The sequence below is a fragment of the Poecile atricapillus genome, chromosome 1 (assembly GCF_030490865.1).
Source record: "Poecile atricapillus isolate bPoeAtr1 chromosome 1, bPoeAtr1.hap1, whole genome shotgun sequence".
Lineage (NCBI taxonomy): Eukaryota > Metazoa > Chordata > Aves > Passeriformes > Paridae > Poecile > Poecile atricapillus.
In genome coordinates this window covers 154374631-154387429 of record NC_081249.1, presented here as the reverse complement: position 1 = coordinate 154387429, position 12799 = coordinate 154374631, and the positions used below count along the sequence as shown (strand labels likewise).

The following is a 12799-nucleotide window of genomic DNA, read 5'->3' as shown; positions in this document are numbered from 1 at the left end:
CGGCGGGGCGAGCTGCGCTACGCCTTGACAGCTGCGGTCGGCTCCCGCAGCACAATGACTCCGGGGCTCCTCGGCCCCGTGCGGGCTACCGACAGCAAGAGCCTCCGGGCCTGGGAGGGAGGGAGGACTGACACCTCCGTGCAGCTCAGCGAGCTCTGACTTTGGAGGGAAAAGAGGGAGTTAGGAGGCGGCAGGAGTGCCTGCCTCCCTAGCAAGGGCAGGACGAGGAGAAGGAATTCAGGTAAATCGTAACTAAAAGACTTAGCCAGGCGTGCAATTTGAGCCAGGTTGAATCTGTTCTCTCTTCCTTTCGGACTCGCTTCTTTGGAGATTTCACGAAGAAGAGTGAGGAATCGATAAGTCTGCGGCGTGGTCATTTCAGTATACAAAAAAATACCAGCTGCGTCTGGGGAACGGAAATTTAATAACTTTTCAGGATAGAGAGCAAGTGTTGGAGTTTCAATATACATTTCTTGCCACTAATATTTGCTTTTAGTAATAGGATAATTTTACTAATTATTTTTTCAAGTAGACTATTACCAGTTTATGAATAGATTACGAAATCCAGTGAATGTGAGGTATCCAGACAACAGCCATTATCTTTTTATAGGACAGAAATGTAATAAAAATGTAAAAAAAAAAGTTAGCAGACTATTGCTTCCAGAGAATTTTTTGGTGATTTTTGTACTGAGTGAATGTTGAGGTAGCATCCCATCAAATTGCACTGCAGCAGCAGCTGACGTTTCCAAGGCATTTACTTTTGGGTTTCAGAACCAAGATGCATACCTGAGCCTGGGTAATTCTTTAGGAACTTCTCAGCTGTGTAATAAGCATGTAATTTGCACTATTTTTGTTGCAACTACAATTAAGAAAGAATTAAAATAACTCCAAAACCACCAAAGGAAACAATTGAAGAGGTTTTACTGCTTCTTTCACTTATTGCTAGTCTTACCATTTTAAACTTCACTAAATGGTTGGATTTAAAATCTGTGATGGACGTGGGTGGATGTTTTTAGGGGAGAGCAATTGCTATTTGTCCTGTTTTCTCTAGCATCTTAGTGATACGGCATTATGTTTATAAATAAGTTGCTTAGTGCTATTCATTATCAGACAAAACCACCTTGAAATATTTGGTTTAGGCATGGGCTTGTTAATTTAAAAAGAGGTACTGCTGTACCCTAACATGAAGAGTAGGCTGGAGACTTGGAAAGTTGTGTCTGACCGATAAAGTGCTTTTCTGAACTCACGTGGCCTCTAGACTCCCTGATGCACTCTAGCAAACTCTGCTGCATTTTGGTTGTGGTTGCTGTTTGTTGTCCACGGCCATACCATTTCTTTTGAGTGTGGAGGTACAGTAGCAGTTCTGACCCTGATTATGTATGTGTTGATTCACATATGTGTGCCAATGTCATGGGACTGAGACAGCAGAGTTGCTGCACAGTGCAGCACTTGAGGATGTTTTTAGTTGGATTTTAATAACTTCGGAATCCCAGGGCAGCAGCAGGGGAGAACGTTTCCTTTGGATTTTAGGTCTCAGCCTATACAATACAGGAATGTGTTGTGAATATTTTTTGAAGCTACATGTTTGCTAGGTCTGTGGGGTTTTATGTTGGTTTTACAACTTAAGTTGTGAAGTCACAGGATGGTTTGTGGCCAGTAAAACTGGAATAGTTTGGACCCCAAACAACAGTTTTGTCTGTTGAAGCTAATGAGAGTGTTAATCATGATGTTAGGTACAAGTGTGAGTCTTTTGATGATTGAGGCCTCCTGGGTTGAAAGGAAAACAATAATTCCATAACATGACAGTAGATAATTTATATGGAAGTGGATGTTGGATGATTTAGCTGCAAATCTCCTGGAGCAGGTAATTTCATTCTTATTTCTCTGTTCTTTCAAGATGACAGTAAACTCCATAAACATTGCTTCTCAGTGCTGGCAATTGCAAGTTCTTTATAACTTAGCTAACCATGCTTTATAAAAAGTATGCAGAAAACCAAATGACTTTGCAATATGTGTGATTTTATTTATGTGTTCTGGATCAAAGAATTTATTATTCCAAAGAAGAAGATACTTTCTTATCTGTGGTATGAATTAATGAGCCTCCTGTGTGGTTTATCCATCCACCTTTTTTTTTATCTGTGTAGTTCAAGTGAGTGGAGGAATTGGCATCCCTAGTAGGAGTGCTCTTTACGTAGATGGTGAAGGGAGAGATGATCTGCAGTAACAGTTTATTCTTTCTGTGCACTTGTAAGGACTTTTTTTTGTTGTTGTTCCACCCATGGGACATGTTTTTTATAAATAAAGCACATGTTACTGTATTGGGTTGGGGTTTATGCCGTGGCTGTAATGACTGACAGAGGGTCTTAAGCCTTTTGGATGTGAAATTTTGTACTGGTAGACTTGGATCTACATTTGCATCAGACTTTGAGTCTAAAATGTTTATAGTTCTATGCTGTCTTTCCAACTCTTCAGGTGCATGCTGTTATGCTTGTGTGCAGAAGTGAAGCAGCGTAATCATTAGACAAATCTGTGTGTGCAAACCAGTATCAAGTACAGAAATGTTAAATATCAGGAGCGTAGTACTTGAAAAATAGTGCAACTTCTTTCCTTGTGCACTTCTTTCGGTTGTAATACTGGCTGCTGCAGTGGCTGGTTGCTATGTTGGAAATAAGCCGTCTGGCCTTGCATAGATAGTTCACTGCAAATAATGGCCACGTTTGTTCACTGTTTAGTGAACTTAAAGATTTTCACTGTAGCAATGTAACTTTGATCTGCCAATCTAATGACCTTGATGTTGGTCAATAATGACCAGCTGTTATGCTGAGATGGTCTTTTCTATGACATGTATGCATTTTAGAAGAGTTACAGTAAGTCCATATTGAAAGTTAGATTTTTGTTAGAAGTAGCCATTTGTTCAAGGTGGTAAGTGGCTCCATAGTATCCTAAAAGAAACTTGGATGGGCAAACACTGTAGAGATACACAGAAACTCTTAAGGATTAAGGATTAAGTTGTGTCAAAAAAAAGAGTATCATAGGAAAGCTTGTAACTTTGGGGGGAAATTTGAGGGATACACTTTCTAATGGGGCTTGCAGGCTGATAATGCTTGTCTGGAGTAAAAGTCTCAATTGTACAGGTTTTCTGAACTAGATGAAGACCAGATTGAATATTCTCTGATACTTCAGAATCACACAAGAATATGTTAGGAGAGAATTGCCAGTAGATGCTACTTCCAAATGCTTTAATCAATAGAAAGAGTAATTAAGAAACATAATCACTTGGAACAAAATATATCCAATTTTGGTTTAAACATTATACAGCCTCTCAAGTATCATGTATCTTCAGATAACATATGTAAAAGCGTTCAAAAGTGTGAACAAAATGAGACCATGCTCAGAGTGTATATACAGTCATGCTGTACTTCAGCATTTCCAAAGTGTAGCAAGAATCATTTGCTGAAATACTTTTCTGTATGTTCCTTGTTTTAGTTTGTTGCACGTTTGAAGGGGGGATGGAGATAATGTTGGGAATGTTTCTCTCTTAAATTTGGAGGAACAATTAATCCTTTTCATAACAGACTTTGCCTTGCTTTTGGCTTGCAAATAATTTGTTTTGATGATAGATTGCAAGTTGTTATGAGGGTTGTAGAATGGTCGTTAATTTGTTGGCCACAATCTGTGTCTCAGCAACTGGAGAGCATACAGTAAAAATAATTATTAAAAAAAACTCCTGGCTTTTCAGGAATTAGTGGCATTTTGTGCAGGGGACTGTTCTAAAGCCTAACATTTTCTTGGGTCAGAAAGTGTTTGGATAAGTTCATGGAAGAAAATTTCCTGTGGGCGTCTAAATTCAAAGATACTGTCTTTTTGATTTACAAGTTTTTTGATATTTGAAATGTTTTGTGAGGTTTTTTTTTTGTTTGTTTTTATGCTAGTCCTGTGGAACTGTTAGCCTGTGGTTACGAGTGGCACACAGAGGTTGATGGTCTATTGGTCTGACCAGGCCTTATATTCTTTTGACCAATAAGGTAGCTTTGAAATGGAGTCATGTAACAGCTTGAGCTTGAAGGAACCTTAAAGATCATGTAGTTCTAACTTCTCTGCCATGGGCAGGAAAATGCTTTGATTGTTTGATGATGATTTAGTGCCATTTTGATGCTGTTTCAATACTGTTTTTGTTAAAGAAACAAACCCTGATTGATACCAGGGGTATTAATTGTGATATACAGAGTTGAGGCAGGAAATTCAGATGCTGCTGTTGTGAAATGCACGGTGTATTTTAACCACATGATTGTGTATCAATTGCATTCTACATAGTTGAAGTTGGAAATATGATTAATTGATAAACTGCTATTTCATTGGATCTTACAGGTGAATCTCTGTATTTATTATGAAATTAGCTTAACTAAATCTAAATCAGTTCTTAAGAAACCCCAACAGTTACTTGAGCAACACTGACTGAAAATAAAGTTAAATAGGTTGTAAAAAGTTGGTCAGCATTCTTATTTGTGCTAGTTGTAAATGCCACAAGGTGTGTGGGTACTGTGTGCATCTGAACTGTCTAACTTTTTGTGCAAATTGTTCAGGTGCTTGCTGTAGCAGGGTTGCAGAAGTGCATTGTGGTCCAAATAACTAATGTTTATTCACATAATAAAATACTTGAATATTTAATACCTTTTTTATAATGATTTTTTTTTCTGTATAAAATAACATACATATAAGAAGTTAAAACCCAGAAGCTTCTGTTCATTAATTATTTTTCTATGGTAATGGTGAAAACAGCTACATATTTTTTAGTGTTAAATCCCTTTTAAAGCGCTGAATTGAGAGTTCTGTGTGTTTTGGGTAAAGGGCAATTAGACATAATCAAGGGTTTCCCTACTGTGCCTTCCATAGCTGTTTAGTTAACTGCATTAACAGGCATATCACTTCTGGTAAAACTTCAGGTGCCTGTTCCCTGAAGGTTGGAAGTCTGTTCTGTGTGTCTGGGTAAATCTTGCCTTTCTTCATAGGCTTCTTGGCAAGACTTCCAAATAAAGTGTGCAGAGATACTTCCTTTTAGTGTATGGATAACCTCATTCTTCCAATTTTATGTTTGATTTAGATCTTGAACATTTCTGTAAAATTTCCTTACAGTATTCACCTCATGGAGGCAAAACAATAAGAGTGCAGGACATGGAGTTACATTAAGCTTCATATCAAAACAGGAACAGGAAATACCTGGATAGCTATGAGGTTTATGTGTTGGATACTCATCAGTGTAGTAGTTGTGTAACTTTTTTCTGGAATATTGTTTCTAAATAATTCCCTTCTGGTAACACCTGGTATAAAAGTGGTTTCTATTGTGTAGTAATTGCCTTTTCAGAAATTAAAAAATTCAAGTATATTAAAAATAAATCCAAATAATAATACTTTTACTTAGAATCAGTGCACAGAGCTGTCATTTTATAATAGTTCCTCTGGTGAGGTTTTCTTTTAGGCACATGTAGAAATGTGTGGCAGATAAGTTATATAACACTTCCTGGTGAAGAATTACTTCTTTTTTTAAACACTGGGCATGCATTTTACTTCTTAGTTTCATTGCAGTTATACCTATGCATATTTAATAGCTCGTTGGGAAATCTCATTTTGAGGAATTTTTTGTGAGGGTTGAAGTATCTGTGGGTATAATTATATATTTCATGCTGAAAGTAGGTTTTGAGGTAGTAGTGGGTGTTCTCGATCCTTCTTGCCATTTAAGAAATTAGGAGAAAATGATAATGGATTTATTTTTCCTAACTGATGAAGAAAGTGGCCAGGGAAGTTGCATCCTCCAGTGATTTGATCTATCTTCAGGACAAATGTATGACTTGCAAGAGCTCTGTTTGCCTGTCTGATGGTTACTTTTTGTCACTCAGACTGTTCTTGAATTATCCTAAGCCATGCTCAGCAGGATACTTAGTTTAATGATATCTTCTGCCTTCATCAGTGCAACTCCAACAGGTGTTAGGTGCCAATTATGAAGCTGGCTGTTCTTCAGGACCAGTCCTGAAGGTACAGCATGAATTTAAGTAGTCTAGGTTGTCCTACAGTATTTTCTACAGTATCCGCTATAGTATCTTTATAAAAATGCCTGAGTAGAGACAGCCTGCTGCTGGCAGTTAAAGGTAAAAATACCTTTTTATGATTCCAGAACAAATTCCACTTAATGAGAGATGAAGTGCATTCCTAGGTTTATTTAAAGTTACTGTGCATACAAAAATTCTGCATGTGTTGGCTGTAACGTTCTGAAAAAAAGTACTTCTCTGAATGCTGATTGAAATTATCCTGAAACAGAGAATAAACTTCAGTAAGTCCAGGTGCCTGAAGATCTGTCTGATTTTATATATACTTTTTTTTTTAATGGGTTGATTGCTCTAAAATTTCTTCCAGTTGTTCACTTTGTTTTCTTTTCACCCAAAATACGGTCACTCCTTAACTCCTACCAAATTTGAGGTTGATGGTCCTATAGTACTCCTCCTAGAAGAAAAAAGCCCAAAGAAAGTCCCTTGACTTTATGCCAGTGACCACCATAAGAAGCTGGTGAATGCTTGACTGCAATATTTAACTTGAAACTGTGGTGGTCTGCATTCTTTGAGGATGAGACCCTAGGATGCTGGAACAGAATCCTGCAATACACCTTGAGTCCCTGGGCAAAGAAAAGATCCTGCTTTGGCAAACAGAAGTCTCAGAAGGAAGTATAAGCAGAGCGTTTAAATGGGTTTACAAATTTTATAACACCTATTCTGTTTCATATCTTCAGACAAGGTTAGTACATTTGTATTGGTGGAAGGCAGGACTGCTGTCTCTGTTAACTCCCTGGTGAAGTGGTGTAAATTAGACAGTACTGGTGATTTTCTGTGCCAGGAAGCCAGATTAACATTTAGGAGGTGCAAAATACCTGCTCCTTGTCAACTTTCTGTCATGCCTCACTGAAAATACTGTGTTTTATACTTTTATTTCAACTGTCTTACTCTTCCATAACTTAATTTCCATTAACTTTATTATATTCAATTTTGTTATTGTCAGAGTTGCCATTGCCTTAATGCAAAGCTCGGTACACTCTAAGATTCTATTATTTTAGATATATATATTAGTATATAACTTTTTATACATATGGCTTCTTACATTCAAAGACTTTACTAGTTCTTGCTTTCTGTGGTCCCTTAGGAGTGTGTGCTACTGACATGCAGCTGATGAACACTGATGTGAGTGCTCATCACTAGGGCAGCCTAGGTCAGTTCAGCTCAGTGTGTTCTCAGTCTGCTGTGGGTTATGCTTTTGTCTTTATTCCAAAATAACAAATAGGGGCTTCTGATTTTGGAGAGGAAGGGTACATTCTTGAGGATATTTGCCACACTGCAGTTCCTCCCTTCCCTTTCGAGCTCTATAGTGATCATAAGAGCCTGCCACACTGCAAAGAATACAACTTCACTCTCGTTTGTGTGCTCTTGTACTACAAATACTAATAATAGTAAAGAGAATGAGCTTAACATTCTAATTTCTATTTAGTATCTAACGAAGCTCCAAATGTGGCACTTTGTCAAAAGTAGCTTCTTCATGTTAATGCAATAATGTGCCAATATAGTGGTGCTAATAGTAAAGATATTTTAAATTTTACTAAATTCAAATACTGACTTTTGATGTATATATATAATTAGTCTTACTTGTTGTAGTTGTGACTTTATTGGAAAGAAATTTCTTTTACTAGCAAAATGTATTCCCAAAAATGTCAAGCTGTTTAAAAGACTGTGTGAATCTTTTTAAATTGCAGTGGTCCAAGGTGTGTAGCTACTTTTTGGTTTTGTTTCAGAGATGTTATTTGCAAGATTCATGCATTTAGGAGGAACACAGAAAATAGAGATGATAATGCCAAAATGAGCAACTGCAACTGAGAATGAACTTGTCTGAAATAGTCATGCTGTTATTGTCTTCTATGACTTCTGTGAATCTCCTGCTAAAAGAAATTAATAGAACCCCTGAATGATTGTTGGCTTTATCAGTGGTGTAAGGCAGTTATAAATACAGAAATTGGGAAGTGATCTCTGTCTTGTGATCTGTGCAGAACTGGCAGAATCAACATTGCAATATAATGTCCCATTGTTTAGTAACGGTTTTGAAAAGAATGCTGAATATTTGACATAAAACCATTTTGAGGTCTGGAAATAACATCTTGAAGACTGATCCATTTAGAATTCAGTCTTTTGCTAAATCAAAAAGCAGTCTGAGGTAGCCTTATTAGGTGCCTCACTGGGTTTTAGACTTGTTCAGAGTTTTTTTTAATTTACAGTAGAAATTTTTTTCATTAAGGGGTGTGACACCGTGGACTGGAACATCACCTTAAAAAATAAACCCTAGTGAGAGTGTGTAAATAGTGTGATAGATATGTGTGTGAAGCTGAGTAACTGCTCTTCTTGTTTCTTCATTACTTTGTGTGGATATTTTTGGAGGTGGTTTTGTTTTGATGTTTTGTTTTTTGGAGTTCTTGTTTTTTGTTCTGGTACAACAGACAGAAAAATAATCAGGCAACAAGTGTAAAACATACTGAAATAATTTTTATGCAGTGAAAATTTATGAATCTTTCCTGCATGGAGACGCAGAGGAAATGGAAATGGATTCACAAGTAGCTATCTGTAGTCTTACCTACTGCTGTTAAGCTTGTATGTTCTTCCCATGCTTTTTCTTAAGGCATCGGACTTAAATGAAGGACTGGACCCTTGGAACTGAGGGAGCTAAGTGATTTCTTGGTTCTCAGTCAGGGGCTCTTAAGAATGGCTGTGTTGAACGAGAAGGAAACCAGTGCTGTCTCTACTGTAATAGATGGAACGTAGTCAACATAGCTAGCATCTACTAAGACAGGCAATGTCTTTTGGTTTAATAAAACCTTTTGGTTTAATAACTAAAGCAGAGACCTCAACAGGTAATCAATAGCAAGTATCAAAGTACAAGTAGTTCAGTAGTTTGTTGTTGAATTGTTGAATATGCCTGTCCAGGGTTAGAAGCCGTTCTTGAAAAATTAAAGGTAGAAGAAAATGTACAAGAACCCTTGCAGTGTAAATTCTAAGTCTCAACAATTTTGCAAAGTAATCCTGACCTTTCTTGAAGAATTTTCCTTTCACTTGTTCTGATTCCATTGCAATTCAATCTGTTTTTTGCAATCAATTTGTGCTGTAAGTTGGCACCATTCCACAGCATTATGTGAAAATTGCAGACCTATCTTGAGCACCCTTATTCTCTATATTTCACTAATATAGAGAGAAGATAAAAGTATGTTCAACAGTTTCTTTTGAAATCTCTGGTTATTGCATGTTTCAATATGAGAGCTTAGATCTGGACAGACAACTACTTTGGAGAGTTCAAAATCAAGTGAAATTTCTTTAGGCATTATTTTAGCATTACTTTATGTAGAACATGTCATTAATAAATGGCATCAGGGATGATGCTAAATGTTTTCAGAATACATGCTGCAGTGTGGTGTCATGGCCTGTGATGGCCAAGAGTATTTTTCAAGTGCTTGAAACACTGTTTGCACAGAGTTTACACAGCGTTTCAAACTCTGTACTGTTACAGAGTACAGATTACTCTGTAATCTGTGGTTACAGAGTATTTTGCCATTGGTTGTCAAACCTGGTGACTTGACTCATACTTGTCCACAAGCTTGTATGTGTCTGTTTTCATTAGTTTTTCTGCAAAGAGGGTATTGCTGGCAAGCTTTGCATTTCTTAAGCAGTTCATACTGGAATAATGTACAAAACGTTTAAAATTAGAAAATTTACATAGGAAATGCTGTATACGGTCTTGTTAATTGATGGAGGGAATACTTATAGCTGATGTTTTTGGCAGGAATCAGCTTTTGTCATCGGTGTTGAAGCTGCGTTGTGGGTTTTTTCCAGCACATACATTTGGAAAATACCATGACTTAATGGATTTTAAAAGTGCAAACCCACAATAATTTCTTACCATATGATAGTCAACCAAGAATTTCTTTTCATTTGTGAAAGATTTTTGCCTGACATCTGGAGATGTACCAATTGACTGGAAGCTAACATCCCAGTTTTCAAGGATGACCCTGGTCACAACAGGCCTGTCAGTCTCTTCAGTGACTGGCAAAATCATGGAGAAGATTATTCTGGGAGCCATTGAAAAATACCTGAAAGACAGCAGAGTCACTGGTCACAGCTAGCCTGACTTCATGAGAGGAAAGTTCTGCTTATCAAACTTGATTTCCTTCTGTGACTGAGTAACCCACCTTGTTGATCAAGGGCAGCCAGTTGATGTAATCCTTTTGGATTTCAGTTAAGTTTTTGATACTGTCTCTCACAGGATCTTTCTGGACAAAGTGTTCAACACACAGCTGGATAAACACATCATTGGATGAGTGATCACCTAACACCTTGTATAATTTTTTTTTTCTGTAAAAAAAGAAAAAATAACACTTTTATTGTTATTTTATTTATTGGAAAAACTGATGTGAAACAAATGAAAATTCCATAGGAAGTCTGTTAAGAAAATAGATTCATGATTATTAGTTTTACTTGTGACTTGAACTTCAGGAAGCACTTTGAGGAAGGATACTTATATTGTCAGTCTGAATTGTAAAGAGAATTAGTTCAATTTGTGTTTGTTTGCAGAGTTTTCTTAAATAAATATTAGGAACGTGACTCTCTTAAAGTCTTTAGAGCTTGCTTTCTGACATGTTTTATGGATTACTCAACCTGCTTAAGAAATGCAGGCGAAATATGATGTTCAGACCCTTCATAGAATAGTGTTTATAACAAGTAAGAATTACTTTTGCTGCTTATGTTTTACTTGGCTGTTTGATTATCTTGCATGATGGCATTTGATATTTGAATGGAAAGATGGTAATTCCTCAGTAGAATTATATTGATAGTGGTGAAGAAAACTTGGAGATAAAAATGAGTAAACATTTTTTGAAGTCAAAATGAGCATTTGTGTCTACTTAGGTAATGCAGTGGCTCCAAGCATTCCTGTTAACTCTCAGTTGAATAAAGAAATATTGCCTGTTTAATGGCCTTCAGATAAAATTTGCTGGATCTTGGGTCTGATATCTGATTGTGGGGAGAAAGAGAGCTGGTATATAGGGACAGTGACTGATATTCTGACATTGTGACATGGAGCATTTTGGTAGTTCTTTCACAGTCTGTTGAGGATAATGACCAGATTATTTTCACTTTTCCTGAAGCTAATGTTACAATTGAGTGTTACAGAGTAGAATGTGCTTTCAGGAGCATGAAAGTTCCTTTACACATTCCTAAGGCAGGAGCTTGCTTTTCAGAAGGAGTGTCTCTGGGAATTTGTTTACAAACCATGATGTTTAGAGAACATCATTAGACGTCATTATTAGACTTTAAAAACACAGTTATGAATTGTATGAGTTTTCTTACTGTACTGTTCTAAATAGCATTTTGGTTAAGAGAGTGGCTGTAAAAATCCTAGGGAAAAATATGATTCAGTGAAAAAATTCTGAGAAAGAGTGACAGAAGGATGGCAGTTGTATGCTGAATGTAAGTTGTAACTTAGAAGTTTGACCCTAGCACAGGAGAGAATGGAATTGAGGGCTGGATTTTCTCTAAGTTGGTCTAAGAAGCTGATTAAACCTGACAGTACTTGGCCCTGTAGTGAAAAGGCAAACCTTTGAATGTGGTTGATGTGGTGCGAGTTGGAAAGAGGAAGGACAGGTTAAGGAAAGGAGAAAGTTTTGCAAGCCTGGTCTTTCCCATACCCACTGCAGGACTGATGGGGATTTAGGGATGAGTAAATCCTCTTATATGTCAGCTGTGTCATTAACCTCCTTAGAGCTAGCTGGGTTTCTTATTTCTGCTTCTCTTGTCCAAAAGTTGTTCCAGTATGTCACTTTTCTAGCGGTTAGAATTTGCTTTTAATAAGCTCTCAGAAACTGATCACTTGAGTCTTTGAAAAAAGTATAAATTGGGGAGTGAGAAATGATCAGCAACTGAAATGGAAAAGATCTGTAAAAATGTAGCCTTCAGGAAACATCTTAGCTTTTCTGCTCTAAGTGTAGTAATTAAATATCCCCATATTTAATTGACTGTTCATAAGGTTGTACAGAAATTTATCTTCTTTATTTGCAAATACTGTTCAAATGTACACTGGTATTAACTAGTTGTTAAAATCTCTTTTTCCGCCCCACATCTTTAACCTGAGCTCATTGAATATATTGAATATATGAAGATTTTCTGTTAATATGAGATGTTGTTTCCATATTTTTTTGTCTTCCAAGTCTACAGGGTCTTTAAAAGTGGTATGTCTTTGAAGTGTGTATGATCCTGATGTTACCAGTGACATCTATTGTACTGTGCAACTTACTTGAGAGACAGAATTTCAAGACTTTAATTTACAAAATAAAGATTTTTTAAAAATTTATTTATTTATAGTAGTCAAGATCTCTTCTTTTAGTCCTCAGTTGCCAGTTTAAGGATTAAACATATTCAGATCTGTAAGAACACACTAAAACTCATACATTTAGTTGTTCTGAAGGAGTTGAAGTTTCAAACTGTATTTGTTGTAAACTGAAGGTGGAGGCTTCTCTTATGTTCAGTTTCTCTTTTGGAAATTCCATCTGGAACACTGATAGCTGCCACAGGTGTGTTCATTCCTAAATGACTGTTAGGAGTCAAGTATTCCACCTCAATATTTTTTAGCTTTCCAAAACCATTCTCCTTCACCTTCAGTATAATAAATATCTAAAAATCAAGATTAGATTAGTGTTACTGTGTGATGAAATGTTCCTGTTGTTTTGAGG

At 36.7% G+C, this 12799-nt stretch overlaps 1 protein-coding gene across 3 annotated transcripts in view; it reads left to right on the top strand.

The window, feature by feature from the left end:
- The window catches only part of STRN3 (striatin 3), a 61543-nt gene that overhangs the window by 778 nt on the left and 47966 nt on the right, over positions 1-12799 (top strand). The gene's annotated exons all lie outside the window — the stretch shown is intronic.